Raw genomic sequence first — 21249 nt, 5'->3', positions numbered from 1 at the left:
GAAAGCTTATGCTCAAATAAATTGGTTAGTCTCTAAGGTGCCACAAGTCCTCCTTTTCTTTTTGCGAATACAGACTAACACGGCTGTTACTCTGAAACCTGTCATTGTAAGGAGAGTGTACATGGACAGAATTGTCTCTACATTGATCATTTTAAAAACTTTTCCATGATTCAATAGAATCAGCATGACTTAAGGAGTTCTAGAGAAGTTCTAAATCTATAACCACTCATATTCTAAAGGGTTCTTCATAATGGGATTTGCTTTCTCCTATCTCAGTAAAATGATTTGATGAAACAATATAATTCTTTGGGGCTGGATTGTGGCCCTTTGGTGGACAGATTGAGCTGTTTCCTTTAGCATCAGTAAATTTTATAATTTGTGTTTTCACACTAATGTAAAACCCCAACCACTGGATTTATCAGTGAAAAAGGCAGCTCACTGCAAAATCAAGTATCTGACTGACTCTCCAATAGGGCCTAATCCAAAGCCCACTGAATTTCACTGACTTTGATTGATTTTGGATTGGGGCCATACTGCAGAAGACAGAATTCTAAATTTCAGTTGACATCCCTTTGCTCCTGATGCTTTGTCTCACATTTATTGGTTCTCACCCAAGCAAACAGCCTTCCCAAATCAGATTAGCTACCCTGCCTTGAGAAAATCAGATACTGATCACCACATTCATTACCTGTTATCTTGGTCAAAGAAAAAATACCTTGCCTTGAATTGGATATGGTTCTTTTAGGCAGTGGGATATCAGCTTTCAGACCTGGAATCCCCCGCACTTCAGTGCTGCCAAAGGGTAACCCATATTTATCTTTTTCACTTGGAATGAAAAAACAATATTTTCCCTCGGGTCCCATGGCAAGCTTGAGGTAGCAAATCACACATTACTGGATTTCCAAGCTTTATCCTCCCAGTCTACCTTATAATACCATTCTCCCTCTCTCAGTGAGTCATATATCCGTTGTTTTACCACCCAATTTATTTGATCACCAGGGAAGATAAATGGCTTCTGCTGAAATATTAAACAAAGGGAAAATTAAAGTACAGGGAAGGGTAAACAATACAGTAAAGCACAATTTCCTCTCTTCAGTATAAACAGAATAGGGTCTTTCTCTCCCTTACTCAGTCTCAACACATATGATCCAATTCTGCTCTTATAAAATTCTTACTCAAGTCAATGGGAGTAGCACATTTATGTCTTAGGACACAATTTTGAGTAGGAGTAGGTTACTAGAATTTTTAAATCTGAAAATAAGATTTTGCTCACTGATGGAACGTTTTATATGTAAAACATTTTTCTGTCTCTGCCTTTCTTCTTCATGTCTTCAACTTTTTGCTATATCATTTTATTTTTTTAAAAATCAGGTCTATAACCAGATGGAACCTTGGAATGATCATATAGTGCACAAATTGCCTTGAGGAAATACTGTTATGTATCCGGGTAACAGATCACTATCTCTGGTGCCCAAATGATGATAAGAAGAACAAGTCTTAATGAACATTTTCACCTGTGGTGAACTATAGTAGATAATCCTCAGTCTATTATTAGAATGGTAACCAAAGCAAAAGTACTGGTATCCTGGGGCTAGCTTCTATTGGAGTGCATGACAACGCTCCCATTGACTTTACTGCGAACAGGATCAGAGGTCTTGATTGTATGCTTTCTCTGGCAGGGCCCTAGTCTGCAAATACTTAGACACAAGTAACTTTATTCATGCAGGTAGCCTTGCTGACATTGCAAATTTTCAGGTTCAGCAAGTTGACAGAAATCAAGGAATGCAAATCTTCATCAGTACAATAAAGTCTTCCAACTAAAAAACCATGAAGTATGCCTCACAAATGAAAATCCAGAGCACAAAAGCAAGATGTTTAATAAAAGACATGATTGTCACTTTACACTTTCACCCATCGTGAAGGGACAGCTACATTCCGACAAGGGATAGTCAGAATCAAACTTCTGATAGTGACTTCTGCTAAATAAGGGACTGTGCCTCTATGGAAGTGGTATACTTTTGAAAGCTGTCAGATCAAACTGTGACCAAATGCACGGAGCAGTTTTATTTGCCCACATCTCATTTCATCTTAAATGTTGATGAAAGAGGGAAAAAACCTTTCCTGGGTTTTACTTGTTGGTCATTACTATTTTACCTCTTAACTTAAAAAAACAGACCAACAAAAGACTCCTAATAATTTAAATGACATTTCAGAGAATCAGCAGCACCAGCTTTTAAAAGGGATTCCCTGACATGAATAATTTAACCTGAGAACTGATGGATAAGATGGAGGGAATCAGACTAACATTAATACAGAATTACAACTAGATCAAGGGGAAGGACTGAGGTTCAGGTCAGTTCTATTTCCAAACTAGATCAATTACCTTTAGGCCCAATCTTGCAGCCCTTAATCACATGAGTTAACTTATGGGTCCAGATTCTCATCTTTTGTTGATTGTCATCGCTCCCTTGACTTCCGTGGAAATACACCAGTTGATGCAAGCTAATGATCTTATCCATGGACTTCAGTTTGTGTATGATTCTCCTCTAACTTACATCAGTTTTACACTCTTGTACCTCAGTTGACTTCAGTAGAGTGACCAATGTGAGTGAGAGGAAAATCAGGCCCACTAAAGTTAATGTAGCTACTCAGGCAGCAAGGTCGGGCATCTACTTCTTATTACTGGATTATCTCTGGAATTTGGAATGTATTTTTAGATAGTCTGAAAAGACCTCCCTCTTTGGGGTGTAATTTGTACGTGCAAAAGGGAAGGTCACCTAATTGAACATTTATCCTGTAGGTTATTTTTTTTCCAGTGCCAAAGAAGCACAAAAGAAGAAGAAAGAAAAAGAAAACAAGTGACATCACAAATCAGGTTATTGCCCCACATTTCTGGCCTGGGTAGAATTTCACTGTAAGGAACGTCCATATATTTCCTCAGTTTATTAGTGGGAACTAACCATTTTGTCCCTTAATGTATGTAAGCATTAAGAGGGAAAACGTCGTTGAATGTCTGAATGGAAACCAGCACGCCAGTGTTTGATGTTTTATGAGGCCATTGGTGATAAGATTGATAAGGGCTAGCAAAAGGAGCTTGGACCAGCTTTGTCCACAGGAGCAGAATCTTTTATGCGAAGGGACTGAAGCAGAGTAAGGAGAGTATGTTTACAGTGTTCCTGATAACTACTCAGGGAATGGGAAGGGCAAATCTGAAATCTCCTCTCTTGTTGAAGGTAGCAGTGTATGGTGGAGCCTCTGTAATGCTGCCCTACCAGTGACCTTAACCTAGCCAGAGAAAGCCTGTATCTCTAGGGTGAAGAGTAATTCAGATTCCATATTAACTGAGCCCTGACCTTCCCTTTGACAGAGATGGATGCCAAACTGTGCTAATTATGTGTGGCAGTTTTGTGTGTGGATCTGCACGTCCAGCACTAGCCTGGGATTAGCAAACTCATTTCCCTCTCAGGTTTTGCTTGATCCATTGTACCTGAGACACCTGCCACTTTAGTCACTAACCTCCTAGAACGTATGGGGGCAACATCTTCCCTTCTGGTCTCATCTCCATGCCACCACCATGAAGACTCAGTGTCACTGAGCCTTAAACACACACACACAAGGTTGTAACTGGCAGGGATCCATGGGTAAGGGAATCTATACCATTTCAAACTAAGCAGATGGGTAAGACTAGGAGAGCACAGGATAGCTGAGGGTGACATTACTGTACAGGAGAAAGCAAAGTACAGAAGACAGAAGTTGATATTCCTTTAAGATGTGTGTGTAGATATGTATTCACTGTCTATAGATATATATACCGATTTTATTTATAAAGAGATGGAGACAAGCAAACCGACATATAAATATAGAGGAGAAAAAAGAAAGGGAGGGAAGTGAGTCAGTGCTGTTGAAAGTGAGGGCTGGTTAGAATGTATTGATCTTAGACCTAAGGCCTGGGAGGTGCTCAGCATCTTTAATTCCCATTCTTGGCCATTCTTATAAACAGGAGATTGGCAAATTCAGCTGTTCAGCACCTGGCTGTCTCAGCTCCATAGTGTAAGGAAGTATTGTTACTATTACTGACCCTAAACCAAACTTGACACCTCTCTGCCTCCTGCCATAGATGTCTCTGCTCTCATTTCCTCCTGTTCCCCGTCTCAGCGCATAGAATCCTCTTCACTCCTCACCTTACTGATTCTTTTGCTTCTTCTCTTTCTTTCAACTTCATAGTTTCTATTGTGTTGGCCCCTGAGCTTGGAACATCCTGCCCCTCTTCATTCCCCCAAGCATCTTCTCTGGCTTTCTAATTCCTACTTAAAACACTTTTCCAAGCCATCCCTCCTCTCTTCTTGGCACTAGTCCCCCTCCCCCTTCCTCTCTTGAATTGTGTCCTTTGTCTTCTCATGTCTTATGTAGGTTGGGAGCTCTTTGCGGGAAGGAACAGCTCCTGTCCATGTGTGCAAAGTGCCAGGAACACTTATCAGGTCTCAGATAAATATGTTTAAAAACAATTAAATAATTAGATAAAAGATAATAAATAATTAGATAATTAGATATCTAAAATAATTAGATAATTAGATGACCACACTGTGTCTCTATTGTAGCTTCTCTTCCAAGACCAGCTTCTCCCTTCCAGAGAAAAATGTGGATAAACTGGAGAAGAAACGCTATTATATAATAACGCAGAATGGAGGCAATTGAGTAGTTTGTCACAATAGTCAACAAAAAAATTCCCTCAGGATAATAATTTTGAGAGAAACAAGAAAACAGGTTTGGCCCAGATCTGCGGAAAACTGACTTTTTGTGTTTTGTTTTTGTTTGTTTGGGGTATTTTTGTAGGGGTTTCTGTTAGTTGGTTGGTTGGTTTTTGGCTAAAAATATTTTAGCTGGAGATTTTTGTTTTTTCCAAGGAATAATTAAAAACAATTAAATGAAAGAAAACAATTATGGTGAAAACTTTTGTTCTGCAAAAACCCACTTTTCCATTGAAAATATGTTTTGACCAGTGGAACTATCAGTGAAGGGTGGAATTGATTGGTATGTTCCCAGCCGGTGCTTTGTAGACTTATGTCATTGGCAGGGAAGATGAAAGCTGAGCAATCATAAGATAGCTCTGGATCAAACTGCTGTCCTCAAACTTGCTCAAACCTTCCTGCTTCCCATTCATCTTCCCCCTTTCTTGCAATTCAGGGACTGTCATTGGGGTTAGCGTTAGCCAACCACGGCTCCGGGTTCGAATGTTTCCAGCTTACTCATCTTTTCCCTCAGCTATGATGCATCAGATTTATGACATATGAATGGCCTCTGGATCAATATTTTAATAATGGAAATTGGTCACCTATGAAAATATCTGTGGTGTAATGTTCTTGCATATCCTTAATAAACAGCTAATAAGCAAAAGTTAAATGTCATTTTAACTGCTTGTAGCAATCTCCAGTGTTTAGCTCTCTACTCTTCTATTTACAAGGTGCTACACAGACATTTACCCCTGATAAAACCAGCTGATGCTAATGACATCTATTTCCGACTTCACGTCACTGAAAATGCAGAGGTGAATGTTGGGTGGTTTTTGTTTTCATAACTTGTATAAACACAGGGTGAATCCTGGTCTAATTGCAATCAATGGCAAAACTCCCATTGGCTTCAGTGGGGCCATGATTTCAACCACAGGGTACAAATTCGCTTGTAGCATTGGCATGATATGATGAGATGTGACCCTGACAAGATATTTATTTTTTTTCCTTTTCTATGGAGGCTTGCATGGGAGAGCAAAATAAAAAAGACCAGAGGGATTATGAAGAAGGACATTTTGACTCATGATGGGTAACTTCAAAAGGTCCAGAGATTTGGCTGAGATGAGCAACAAAGTGTTTAGCCAGCAAACTGTGGTCTGAAATGTAGATATCTCGTGCAAAGAGAGCATCTTGGGACATTGCCTGTACTATGTGGTTGTAGCTAGGTTAGGAATAATGCAAAGCAGATTTGTTCACAGGATGTTGGGAGTCCCCACTTTCTCTCCACCTGAACACTGCATGAGCCTCTAATGATTGCATTACTTCACAGCACCTCAGAGACTTCAGATATCCCAGTCACCACTCCTGAGCAGGACATCTGGCCATGAATATGGAACCGAAACCTCCTGCTCCAAAAACAGGTCCTTGACTGTACTGAAGGAGCTTCATGCCCAGTTATAATCTCTGTGAGCCCTTCAGCCATATTTATCATCACACACAGTTGAGCTGGTTGGCCTGATAGCCAGTAGAAGGGGCAGTGTTAACAAGTACAGCGCAGTCAGCAAATGACAAGAATGTCTGGCAATTAAAGAAAAAAAACCCTCCAGTCTGGAAGGTTCAGGATTGTTTTATTTCAAGATTTTGGTCAAAGTTAGAGGCAGGTCACACATTGGAAAAAAATTAAAACAATGCACCGATTTTATTTATTTATCTCTTTATTTATTCTCCCCCCCCCCATTTCAATTTTGGAATTGCAAGGAAAAGAACTGTTGACATTCAAAAGATTTCAACCATCTCATAGCTGGTCATTAAATGCAAAAAAAAAAAAACCTGAATTTTTTTTTGTTAGCAATAACTTTATTTTTGTTGGCTTTTTCCCATCAAAATTTGGTATTTTGATGAAAAATTCAGTCCAAAAATCAAATTTTGGAAAATTCCCACCAGCTTCAAAGCTTTAACAATCAGAGCAGTCCTTATTTTAGACATATGGAACTGTTACCTCTAATTTTTATATGACTTCTTTTTACCACTGCCCTGGGCACCTTACAAATAGTAATCTGTATTTGTAAGGTGCCCAGGGCAGTGGTAAAAAAGTCGCTAACAATAGATTAAATGAGAGTTTATCGATGCCTTTTTGATTATCCTTAGAGATTACCTCATTTTATCCCTCTCTTGCTTGTCAGTACCTGAGATGCTTGATCCAACTTCATCTTATACCAAAATGCTGTAAAACAAGATCAACTACTTTTGAAAATCCTGGTGTCGCTATCCAGCACATCTCTTTAACTGTAGGCACACATAACAACAGGGAGCCACTTTCAGGTAGGACTTAATAACTTTCCACAGTACCTGTAAATGGAGGCACGTTTCGTAATTTACTTCTTGCCTTTAGCGGGATGACTCATCCAGCAAAAAATAATGACTTGCAGTGGACATTTGCAGTTACAAAGGTTAGCAAGTGCTCTCCAGTTTATGGCTTCATTTCTGTTACAGAAGAGGTCCATTTTATAGTGGTACTTGAGCATTTTGCTAACCCGACTGCTACAGAGTCAGTTAATTTACAGTCAAGCAGCAGGAGCTGTAAATAAGTTACTGCACTCCAATTTGGAATATGCATTTAGATGAGATATACCATCCCTGCCTTTGAACCAGCCTCTGTGTTTTGGAAAAGTTAAGGGGCAACCTGCCCAGACTCTCAGGGCAAATACAGCAGCACACTGTTCAGTCATAACATACATAGTTGCACATTTTGCAGGAGTTTGGGGGACTAAAGTCAGTAAAGACTTTTAAAAAAAAAATTATTCAAAGAAAACATTTTTCCTGGACAGTTGGGAGGAATGAAGGAGACCCTCTTCTGGAACACAGTGGTTGACTTTAATCCCTGCAGGATGCAGTTTCTAATTTAACAAGGCATGAATTTAAATACATTGAGAACTAAACAAAACACTGGGAAAACTGGTGAGGTGAAAAGCCACTGCCCCTCCTTGTCCCGCTGTCTTCTTTTTGTTGGCTGCTGGGCTGGGAGACACAAAATAAAACTAGCAACATAACCTGTCTGAGTTTTATTCAAATAAGCCAATTAAAACATCAAGTTGAAATGTCAGCGAACATGTTATGGCCACTCAGGAATTAAAGCAGGAAGGCATCTGTCTGTCTTCACCACAAAGCACTGAAGATTTTTAATTCCACTTCTGCAAAAACTATGACATTAGATTACAGCCATGAAAAACACCATCTGTAATGTGCCCTGCCTGGCTGGCTGTCATCAACGGTTGCTTTCCCATAAAGCTAGATTGAGTTAAACGCCTTTTTCTTTCTCAGGAACTATTTATCACATACTGGTTCTTTCTCCAAGGTGTGACAGACTACCTTATGGCATGACAAAGACATAGGACCCTTGGCCACATCTTCAGCTGGTGGAATTTGGCATAGCTCCATTGACTTTACTGGTGCTGATTTGTACCAGGTGAAGATCTGGCTCAATGTGAACTTTGAAGATTTATAATAATGTTTCTACAATGCGAACATCTGTATGGGAAACTTAAGGAGAGCTGAAGCCAGAAAAACCCTTTCAGATGACAGCTTTAATCCCTGATATAGCTTAAAATGCTGTTCATCTTTTCATAGATTCATCAATTTTAAGGCCCGAGGGGACCATTGTGATAATCTAGTTTGCATAATACAGGCCTTAGGATCTCACCCAGTGATTCCTGCATCACACCCAGATCTAGCAGTTGAGCTAGAGCTTCTTTTCTAGGAAGATGTTCAATACTGAATTTGGATTTTTATATTCTAATATAATTCCCCATGATAGGAAATAATTTGTGATTCAATATTTCACCTCCATGAGTGGAATATGGCAATAAAATACCAAAAAGGCGGAGGGAATTGATGAAACTAATCAGATTGACGAAACATCAACTTTCTCTTGAAGGGGAAGGAGGGTCCAGTGGGTAGAGTACTAGTCTGGGACATTTTGTTCAAGTCCCTACTCTGCTCCAAACTTCCTATGTGATGGTGGACAAGTCACTTAGTCTCTCTCTCCACGGAAGTTCCCCCTCTGTAAATAGTACTTCAGAGGGGTGTAAATACATACATCAAAGCATTGTGAGATCTATTTAACCTATACTATTCAAACATGTCAATTTCTGTCATATCTTACAGATTCTAACATGCAAATGGGACCAATTCCCCTCTCTGCCCCATTAAGAAAGAAAGAAAAAGAAAAACAAAAAAATGTCTTCACAATTCCCATTTTCTAAATGCAAATCTAGGTTCCCTAGATGCAGTAACTGGCAGGGTGAGCCCTTATAAAAGTTATATATGTTCATTACAACGGAAGTTTCTGTAAGTAATGTTCTTGTCTCTAGGGCAGATCAGGATCACAAGTAACATTTTGGAACTGCTCCTGGTACACTGCCTTTGATATTTAGGTAAAGCTTGCTGGGGAAAGGGTTGTTTTCATTTTCATCTTGACTTGAGGCCTCATTGCTCTGTGGACATAAATGCTCAGTTGATAGCAGTCTGGTTTCTGGTCTCATACCAAGACTTGGGCTCATATCTAATGCTGACATGACCATACCGTACTGGGCTGAAGGGATGAGGGTATGTGCAGCCCTGGCAAAGGTGCCCTTGTGTGGAAATGAAAACTGCCCAACTTGGGCAGAGATGAAAGACCCCATCACACTTTTGAAAAGCGCAAAAACTACAGTAGCTCCATTTTCCTGGACATTTTTCCTGCTTTCGGTTCCACGGGGCCAAGTTCTAGTAATCAACATATGCTTTACTTGTAGAATTCTTCTCATGTTCTCCTCCTACTACTACAGTATGTGTCAGAGGAGTATATCTGTGCAGTAGGATCACACAGATAGCGGAACCTACCCAATGTATCTATCATGTATGGATTTTCAGGAAGATGGATTCCTTTCCTCACAATCTCTCTGTATTTGTCTTCCCAACTGCCCTGCTATCTCTTCTCTTTTTCCTGGAACTTGGGATCCTCCCTGAACTCCTTTTCTGTTTTTCACACTCCTAGTCAGGAAATGAACCCAACTGTGAATTCCGTCTGAACTTCCAGAAGCTCAAGGGGGATTTAAAATTGGGCAAAAAAAGAGTTTACCTGCCCTAACAACTGAAAAGACAGCTGTGGTGAAGATACGCAGTCCAGCTATTATCATTACTGAATTTGTTATGTATTGAAGCTTGTTTATTGGGTTTTTTTTTTTAATATGATAGAGGAGATGCTGTGAGGTTCTACCTGACTTTCTCACAAACATTCTCTCTCTGTCTCCCCTTCCTTCAACTGATGGGTGCACCACATTCCTAACACTGGTCTTCCTGGGCCTAATTCTGCATTGCTCGGCTCCTTGTGTGGTCATTTACACAGATGCAAAGTGAGTGAAGAGTGCATGAAAAATTCTACCACATCCATATGGTAGCATTACACATCCACTTTGCACTTCTATAAATGACTGTCTAAGGTACAGGACAACAGAGAACCAGGCCCTTATGCTGTGGCTTCTGTTAAGAGCTGATATAAAAAGCATGGAGAGTAAATCATTTGCAAAACCCAGGAATGTGCTACCTACTCTTTTCAGAGTAGCAGCCGTGTTAGTCTGTATTCGCAAAAAGAAAAGGAGTACTTGTGGCACCTTAGAGACTAACCAATTTATTTGAGCATAAGCTTTCATGAGCTACAGCTTATGCTCAAATAAATTGGTTTCTCTAAGGTGCCACAAGTACTCCTTTTCTTTCTACCCACTCTTGAGCACCATCTACTGGTACCTTATCTATCAACTAATTAACTACATATATACAGAGAGCACTCCTGTAACAGGCACATCTCAGGCCCAGTAAAAGAGAATCTAAAGGCTACAAACAGGAAACCTGACCTGGCTTGCTGCTAATTATAAGATGGTCATCTCATCTGTCGGTGGAGAAAGCACAAACAGAAACCTGACACAAAGGAACTTGCTCCTGTCGCCTCCCCTATTCTGCCAATAATGACAGCAGCAGCTGCAGCTTAGGGCATGAGCCTCAGCCAGTCCAGTGACATCCCACAGTACTTGGGGAGTACAGCTGTAGCAACGTTCCCTGCTGTGATTTGTCCTCTGGTAGATGAAACCACACCAAAAGCAATAGATGATATTTTCTCCCAGCAAATATTGTCCCAGTGCCTTGAAAAACTCACTGCAGTGACTTTTTAATTAGGCCTTAAGTGTAAAAGTCATGAGTATAAAAAAAAAAGTTGATCAGCATCTTTATCTGAAAACGTAATTATCCTATTGCTGGGGGAGGGTCTTCTTGTTTCAAATAATGGTTTAAAAATGTGCATTGAGATCCTAGCGGTTCATAAATGGAAGGACTTTTCCACCCTGATTATGGGAAGTGCAGCCTGCTCTAACCTCCTTTTAAAGCCAATGGGAGTTAAGGGTGTGCAGCACCTCGTCCCATGATTCCTCTTACCAGCTCACGGAATATTGCTGTAATTTTGCTAAAATTTCTCAGGATTCTTCTCCGGAATCCTATGTAGAACAGGTTGGAAAATGTTGAGTTTTGAATTTTTTCAACAAAATATGGACTTCCCCCCCCATGCCCCTTTTTTGACCAGCTCTATTTATATGTGACATGCTGACTTTGTGTACCATGTCCTCCTCTAGTGGCAGGTCTGCATAAATGATAAGAGCCTGCTATTGCTACCAGTTAGGTGAGGTTCTCCTTCAGTTCAAGTGGCAGAGGCCTAGGATTTGATTTTAAAGGTCCTGGGGTCTCTCTTTGCTGATGACCCATGGTGGGGGTTGTTACACATATAATAACTTATGGTGATAGCAGTGCAGAGTTGTCGTGGATATTCACATTAGCCAGATTCTTGAAGGTCTATGATCACCCCTCTGTTTGCAGGTTAAATTTCAGTAGGAATGCATCCATATCTAGTCTTCCACTATAGCTCATTGATCACAGTGACAAATTACTAACAAGCTTCATTGTTATTTCAACTGTTGTAGCACTTTGAGAATTCAATGTGATAGGCAGCATACAAGCACATAGGGAGAGACAGTCATTGCCCTGAAGGGCTTACAATCTAAATAGACAAGACTGTCAAATGGTGGGAGAGAAAATAAACGTACAGAAAGGTGAAGTGACTTGTCCAGGGTGACAGCAGGTCAGAAGCAGAGCTAGAATTAGAAGTTGAACCCAAGTATCCTTACTCCCACTCCAATTCCCTCTCTACCAGACCATGCTAGCAATTTTCTTTTATTCCTTTCTCATCTAGACAATCTCCACATCCATTAATCTTTAGTAGCTGCTCAGAATAGTTCTGAGTACAACTTCACATCTTTGCAACCCTTCTTCAACCTTCTACAAAGCCCATCATAAATATGTGCTATGAAATCTCAAGGGAGGAACATACAACCCAAATGAAGGCATGTTAAAAATAGAATGAAGAAAGAGTGAGCAAGATGTAGGAGGAAAATTACCAGACAACACAATCTTTTAATTTGATAAGGCAGCTAGGAACATTTTGAAAAATACACAGACATTATCCTGGAAAACTGCATAGCCAGCATGGGCAAAAGAGCAATGTCTAGACTCAACTAGCTGTTTCATGCAACTTACAAACTAGGGAAATAAAAAAAATCTATTTTCTGATTTTCAAAGACATTGAGTTACAGGCATGGAAAGGATGTGATCTAGGGTGTTCCCTGCACTCCAGAATTTCCTGTGCAAACATCATGGACCATATTTTTGGAGAAGTGTACAAAATGTTTCATGTCTGCAATAATTATAGTGTGGCAGCAAAATTAAAATTTGCAATTTTCCACATCCTGAGCAAGAAAGCAGGACTAATCATACAGACCCAAGTACAGATAAAATAAACATGGGTCTTCTGTCTGCTAGTCTAACTTTTCTGAAATAGCAATTTGGGTATTTAAATCTCTCTTAAGTTACGTATGAATATATAGATGTGTAATAATATTGTCACTCTCCCCCGCCCCCCATATATATATATATACATATATTTGGCACCCAGATACTATGGTGCAGAGTGGATTAGAAATACAACTGCCACAAAGATAGCATTGTGACAATCTATGTCATTCAAGAGGAGTTTTGAACAGTTAGAGGTAAAATCCTCCATTTGAATCATTAGACCAAGATTTTTCCCTGTTTATATCTGGTGACTATCCAGGTGGACGTTAACAATGTCATGACATTTTTCTTGTAAAGAGGAGGGCATAACTCTGATGTTGTGGCCATCATAAAGGGCTAAATTCAGAGATGATGTATACGTTTGGCTCCCTTATACTAATCTAGACTCACTTGCGATGAGAATCCCTTACATCTGCTTACGCACACTCTGCCAAGTTGTAAGCTAATTGAAGATCGTGTAACGTATACATGAAGAAGCCGGAGGGTACATATACGTTTAAATCTCAAATGGGAAGATTCTAAATAATGTCCAGGAATGTTTGCATGAACGTTTGTTTGCCTGCCGAGTCACTGCAGTACTAAAGCTTTATTTTCCTCTCATTTACAAGCTGCCGTGGAGCACAGCTGATTTCCTCCCATTTAAATGAGCTTAGAATCACGTCCCCATGATCTAAATCAGCAAGTGTTTTGAGAGCAGCAATGGATACAAACTACAAAATATTTTGGACCTTTGTTTCCATTTGTCTAAGCATCCAGAAATGATGCATCTAACATCATCTCATCTTCTTAGGCTGTATAAGTAACTGCAATAAAACAGGGGAAAATTCACAAATTTTCTTTAAATTGGACTTTTAAAACCCATCATTTAAGGCAATTTTTAGAAGTTAGCTCCTGTCCCATTTCCTTTCCTCCTGCCTTCCTTCCTCTGTCTCTCTCTCGTTCTCTTTTAAATTTCATCTCTGTGTTTTAAATTAGTTATGAGAAATTAAAATAGGGGGGTTGAAATCATTTCAGTGTGACAGGATGATGTTATTTTATGTGAGTCTAAATGAGGCTTTAGAAAATGATACAGCATCCCTTAAAAGGATCTGCTGTGGTCAAAGACCATTAGGCAATGGAGGAAGATTCCACAGGGACAGCTGAGACCAGACGTCTGAATCCCAGAGGATGGAGACCACTGTTTATTTTTCTGCATGGAGAATTAATATATGTATCCATCTTCCACCAGCAGCCCTGAACCAGCGAACATAAAGAAAACAGCATGGGTGGAAAATTTTTTTTGCACGTGTGCTTTTTTTTTTTCGGTTTGGATTTGTTTTCCCTTTCAGTGTTTGCCTGTTATTTTTTGCTTTCTGTCATTAGGAACATTCTTTTGTTGACTTTTGAGGCAGTTCAGCTGTCCTAAACAGGTATCTACAGATTCTGAGTAAGGCTTATTATAATTTAGTGGTTTTGGCTACCTTCTGCTTGTAAGATTAATTGGTGTCCTCGAAGTGTCAAGTTTGTTTAAACAGTTTTAATGACAACAAAAAGAATTAGAAAGAAGAACAGACAGGAAACTTGGTTAGTGCCAACAGCATTAAGTACATGAGTCATGGAGTCATTTTATTATCTGTGATATGATAAATCAGTTGATTATTAAAACAGAAATACTCCCTACTTCATCTAGGGATATGTTTAAAGCTCCATTCTGTTTTTTATTTGTTTTGAAATTTTCATTCTTTCATCTACTCTTTGCACAGCATATAGTGTATTGTGACCTGCCCTTATAGGCAGTTCTGCTATTACATTTCTATCAACAGTATTGCAAATGTGTAACTGTGAGTCTATAACTTGCTCACTTTCCATACCACACCAGGATGATTTGGAAAGGCTTATGCAGATAACTTCTTAGAAGTTGGGAAAAATGAGATGGGGAAAATATTAGATTAGTTTTTCCCCACTCTTCACAGGATTCATAAATTAGGGGAATAATGATTTTAGGACTTCAATGCAATCTTGGGTAATCACGTTCTCCCTTACTCATTTCCCCTTGCAATTTTAATTCCAGTGTCTATAAAATGTCTTAGGAACATAGGAATCACTGTACTTCATCAGCCCAGTGCTGTGTCTAGTTCTGTCACCAACAATGGCCAGTAGCAGATGAGGATGTGGATTAACCCTGAAGCATGAGGTAATCTTCCAAAACATTTAAAGAAACAACAATAATAATTAATAATAAACAACAATTAATAATTAATATTAAGTAACATCTATTCTAGATATTTGCTATCATAACTTCCTGTCCCTAAACTGTTGTATACTGACATTGTTCATAGCGGTCAGGGTGTGGCTCTTTCACCCCAGAGGCTGCTATATTTAATTGGTGGACCAAGTGAGTTCTGTAGAATTTGCAAACCTGTCTGAGAGCCAACTGGCAGGAAAGTGCTATAATTGTAAAATAAATGATTTCTTACTACATGGGTCAACAGAATAGAATTGTCATGTAGGACACCGGGTTTTATTCACCGGGTACAAGGTATGGACCAATATCAAGAGATATCTATATATATTTCTGGAGAAGCAAAGTGAGGGGCATGGTTAAAAAGGAAGGTAGAATTAAAATCAGTTTCCAACCACATACATGTCCTCATACATCATTTTGAGCCAGGGGAGCTTTCATGCTTCTCACATTTCTTATCAACCAACACCCCCTCTCCCAAAATTAAACTGGATTCTCCACGTTCATTTGTTTTCATTCTGAGTTCTCTTTATTTAGAGTAAGAGAAATTAAAAAAAAAATCTCTGTTTGCAGAAGTCCTTTTCAAACTGATGGTACCCAGGCTATACATCCACTCTAACTCATAGCTGTCTGTCATAATCCTGTCATATTCTGTATGGAGCATGCTAAGAATAATAGAAACAATAAACTTGAGCTCCACAGAAGCGTTTCACAGCTGGATTAAACTTGTCGTCTGTGGATTTTTGCTTTTCTGTCAGTAAGTGGAGACAAGACTCCAATATAATCCTATTTTATTGTCAGCAGCTATTTTGCACGTGTATTCTTTATGTCCTCATAATTCATTTGTGTGTGTGTGTGTGTGTGTGTGTCTGTGTGTGTGTGTGTGATAAACCTCTAAATGGTAACAGATTAAGTTCCCTTACAGAGTAAAACTTCCTCTGCACATGTCATGCCAAGTCATGACTGGAAATATCCTGAAACTGAGTGCTTTTGTGTGGCTAATATTCTGAGCCCACAGTATTTAACTGGGTAATTTTCCCCCCCAATACTGTTCACCCACCCTTGGTCAAACAGGTCTGTTTTCCAAGCAAGGATAGTTGAAAGTGTTAGTGGCCACAGTTTGTTGGCCCTTGAAGTGCTCAAGATCATGAGCTCAAGATATTGTCTGGTCCCAGAGGATATATTAACTCTGTATAAATTTAGGGTGCTGACCAGACATGCCAAACCCACGAAAAGAATGCAGAAATTGGACTTGGTTTTGGCTTAATTGGCTTATGAATTGCTTTTTGGCTAGTTTTTGGTTCGTAGCTTGTTGCTTCTTTTTTTTTTTGATCAGCTCCCAGCAAGCAGGGGTAGGGGGAGGAGAGAGTTAGGGGTGCACAGCGGGCCCACCACAGTCCAGACTGCACAGCGGGGGGATCTAGTCACACAGAGTGTTGGGGTTCTTAGGGATTGGCTTGTTTTGGCCTTGTTTTGAAATGGGATTAGCTTGGTTTTTGGTTTATTGTGAAAGTCAGGGTGCTTATTTACCTCATGAAAGTTGGCAACTATGGTGCTGACGGAGGTTTTATTCATGCTTGTGGTGCTTAGTCATAATATTCTACTCTGCCTTGCAAGAACCTGGGTTTGATTCCCAATTCACCTCCTTGCTCTCCAGGCTAAAGGGCTTGTGACCACTGCAAAAGAGCAACCTGGAAGAAGTGTGCTGCCATGGCTTATCAGCAACACCTCTGGCCATCCATTTTCTCTCATGAGGAAGGATGGTGGCTGCAATAGAGGGCTTTTTGGTAAAGACAGAAGAAATGGGTCTTCTCAATATTACACTCCAATAACCCATGGTGAGGAATGGGTCCATAACTATGTGTCAGGGTCTGGCAGAGCCTGGTTTCTAGAACGAGGCAAATGTTTTCAACTGAAAAAAAATTCTCCATTGGAAAAATGTGGTTGAATTGAGACATGTATTGAGGGGCAGGGGGAGAATATTGATTTTGACAATTTTATTTTTTATTGTTTCAATAAGAAAATCTGAAATAAACAAATATTGTTTTGAATGAACATTTCAAAATAAAACAAACTGTTTTCATTTCACTATGACTTAAAATGACATTTTAATTTGCCTTTTGTAAACTGAAGAATGTCAGGTTTCCTTTTTCAGTTTTTGGGTTTTGTTCCCTTCCCCCCCACACACACTTTTTCTCCTTTTTAAAAATTCCTCCCTTTTTTTCCCACTAGGTAAAAGGGGAAAAGGTAAAAAAAGTGTGTGAAAATGTGACCCCCTCCCCTACTTTTCACACATTTTTATTATTTATCATCTGGGAAAACTTGGAACTTTTCCACACACTCTGCACACTTTTTTACTTTTTCTCCATTTTTTCCCAGTGCAGAAAAGGAAGAAAACTGAGAGAAAGCAGAAAAAAAAAATCCATAAACTGAAAATCAAAGTCCAAAACTTTTGGATTCCAAAAAACAAAACAAAATGACAGTTTAAGCTGAAAGAAAACAAAACAAATTTGTTACATTCTGATATTTCAAAATGATATTTTTTTATTTAGATGTGTCATTTCAAATCAATTAAAAATTACAATTTTAAATTAAAATTCCCTCAGAGAATCTGGCATTTTTTGGTGGAGAAATGTTAAAAGGTCATTTTCTGCAGGGATAATTGGTGTTTTCTCACCAGCTCTAATGATTCAAGTACACTGTGGCAAAAGTAAAAAGGGAAGAGCTGTAAGGAAACAAACAAATATTGTCTTTGTTAAGGATTAGAACTAACTTGGTAATGCGTGGACTCTGAGTCAACTCACGTGCACATGAGAAACACCCAGCAAACTATCTGCTGAGCAGCCTAATACCCCCATATCCTCCTGGAAGATAGCTCTTTTAGGAATAATCTTTTGATTTGGGTTGTTTTACGGGGCACCGTGAATTAGAAGTTCTGGCGCAATAATACTCTTGCTCAAATCTGATAAATCTTCCCAAACATTGTCTGCTGGAGATGTCTGCACTATAAAAAGAATGATTAACAAAATGTTCATGTAACTGTAAAACCTCTGTCCTCCCCTAACCATGAGTACACACGTCTTCATGGGGAGAGGAGGTAGCTGCCAGCTTCTATGTGTCCTATGTCAAATGCAGGTGCTCCTGGCAAATGAAATACCCCCTGCAATAAGTACTTCCACCTTCAGAAATGTGCATGCAACCTGCAATGTGTTACTCCAACAGATACACTCCTAATTTCTGCGACATGGGATATTTAAACCTCTCAGTGATGATCCATTACACTTCTAGGGTGTATGAAAACCTTCAGTGGAATGTCAGGATATTGGCTTGTGTTCAGAGGAGCTATAGAAATGCTGCTTCTTGGTGGGACACTTAAGTGTTGCCAAAGGGCATAAGTAAACACACCTGAAGTTTTGGTTTGCCTCTAAAGAGGAGCCATCCAAAGAACAGATGTCGCATTCCTCCACAGTGATCTATTTCACTGGCAGATTAAATTATTGTATAACTATTTAGCCAGATTAGTCTCATAGTTACAATTGGGTTCCATTGAGGTTACTCCCCATTTACACTAATCTGAAAGAAGGATCAGCCCTGTAGTTTGTAAAGTGCTATAAAATTCTACCAGATGAAAGTGGCTATATGAGCTGAGTAGAGGTTTTATTCTTTTACTTTCTCTTTTACTGTCTCTACTGGCACATGTGCCAATTATGTTTTGTGTAAATCTTATATAATAATCTATCAGATTGCAAATTAATTAGGTGCTTTCAGGCCCTCTTTTTCATGGGTTGTTCACAACCAGCTGCAATTGGCTGCAAGCAGAGGTGATAGGGCATCAGTGCATTAGAGTAGAACTGTGCCTTCTGTTTCTCCTTGCAATGTGTAAGCCAGATATTGCATAAAGTTGGAAATGAAATAGCCCTGTACTTCTCCAGTTGCACAGACTGTACTTTCAAGCATTCTGTTAGTAAAGAGAATGCCAATATATTAACAAGGAAAAAAGCCGAATTTGACCATTAAGGCTTATGATTGATGCAGTGTTGAAAGCTCGTTTAAAGGACTGTACATTGCAGCTCACTTGAGAAACAGAAAGAAGAACAGCAACACAAAAAGCCAGTTCACTGCTTCTGTATATAGATGAAATCTATGGGTCTGTAGAGGGCACTAACGAGCTTTGGGTCTTTATGACCCATCTGATGCAAGAGAAAGTAGCCCGCTGCTTCTTACAATTTACTATTAAAAAAAGAAAATAAAGTTTTAACCCTCTTTAGAAACAAGTGGAACCACATCAGATCAAAATATTACAACTTCTCCTTTTTTAACCACTAATAACATGGTGAACTAATCAATGTTTTGATTTGGGGTTTCATTCTTCCATTTCTAAAAAATATTTAGCAGCGTGGAACCCTCTTTCAGCCGCATCTTCAACAACAGAGAATATCTTCAGCACAGCGGAATCCCATGCCTCGGGAGAAGCAATCTGCCCGAGTGCCTGACATGTGGCAATTTATCAAACGAGTTGTCACGGTGCAAGAAAGGAGGGACGGGTGGGGAGTAAATCTGAATAAATTATGACCCAGCCTGAATGGTTTCTGGATGTCCTGAACAGTATGGGAGGCTCCTTTTGTTTATTTTTTGCATGTCTCTTCACTTTCTGGTTTTGGCTGGGAGAACAAAGGAAGGTAAGAGAATACCCCAAGTAAAGCTATTCTTGTAGTATTTTCAGCCTGACTGAAACCATCAAGAACTGGAAATCTCACAAGAAAGCCTCTTCTGATGACATTTGCAGCCTCATGAATAGACTGAACAGGGAAGTTTCATATGATCTTCAAATGCAAGCACTTCACCTGAGCTAATTCTGATTCTGCAAGAACTAAAGATATGAAGCCGTGTTGCTGTTTGAAAATTGGTTTTTGGACTGTAGGCTACTAATTCCAAGTCTGACACAAAAGGCGAAGTTCTGCTCTTGAATCAGCAGTGTAGATCTCTTCAAGCCAAGCTACAGATTTCTATAGATACTCACCATTTGTTTCCTGCCAGTAACCCATGATACATCTTGGCTACTAGCCAAGATGGTCAGGGATGCAACCCCATGCTGTGGGTGTCCCTAAACCTCTGACTGCCAGAAGCTGGGACTGGATGGCAGGGAGTGGATCACTTGATGAATTGATCTTTTCTGTTCACTCTGTTTGAAGCATCTGGCACCAGCCACTGTCAGAGACAGGATACTGAGCTAGATGGACCATTGATCTGACCCAGTATGACTATTCTTATGTTCTTATGTAGAATGAGGGAAGAATATGCCCTCACAGTATGTATCTCTTTCTGCTGATTTCAGTAGGCTGTGGATCCAGTCCACAATAAAGAAATGAAACAGGACTAAGAGCTTGTTTACAATGGGAAATCTACTGGCATGACTGTACCGGTAGCGGTGTAATTATACTGTATAATTTGTACAAATATAAATCCCCATGTAGACACTCTTATTCTGACATAACAGTGCCTGACTATAGCAGTATATTTATACTGGTGTAGCTATGCTAGTAAATTTCTGTGTGTAGACAAGTCCTAAGTTTATATCTGATAATATATTGTGCAGTGAAAAGGAATGCTAGCATGTATCTATAAAAAAGAGTAATGGGATATTTTTTCACACACACTTTGCTAAATGAAATCCACTAAATGTCACTCACATACCATTAACTGATCTCACATACAAACAATGTAGTCCATTCTTAGTGCATGATCAGTTCTTCATATAGCACTTTTCTTTGGGGGAGTCATTGGCTGGTTGTCCAAGAGGAAGTTAAAGACCTCATAACCCTTTGTGAATAAGATTACAAATGACTGCCTGTCCATAAAAGTGCATCCTTCTGACCCAGGTTGTGTGTAAACTATTCCTGAGTGTGTATTGGCTTGATCTTTTCCTTAATTAACAACCAGCAACTTTGAAATAGAGATGGATGAAGGAGATCAGGTTTAGCCTAGAGTTCGGGGGTCAGTCTAAATTAGAGCTATTGTTCTGATTTGATAGTGATGAGATCTTGCAGCTGATCTCAGAAGGTTTTATCCATATCCACACTGGAAATAACCTCCAGCTTGTGGAACTGACCAGCTGGGAGAAAGAATTAGGTTGTGGTTTATCTCTTGTTTATTATTGCGCCCAGTGCAGGGACACTGGCTAGAACATTCCGTGATTTAAATCCAAACGTGACTCTCATTTGTCCTGTAGTTTGATGGTATTTGGATTTGAGGTTTGGATATAAAATAAATACACCGTTTAAAAACAAACAAGCACACAAACAAAAATACCTCTCACAGAGTTCTCTGCAAGTGTATGATCTTCCATATTTAGCATTCATGTTAGTTAGC

This window comes from Lepidochelys olivacea (assembly GCF_965140295.1).
Source record: "Lepidochelys olivacea isolate rLepOli2 genome assembly, chromosome: 14".
In the NCBI taxonomy this organism is placed as follows: Eukaryota; Metazoa; Chordata; order Testudines; family Cheloniidae; genus Lepidochelys; species Lepidochelys olivacea.
Note: the sequence above shows the minus strand (reverse complement) of the source record.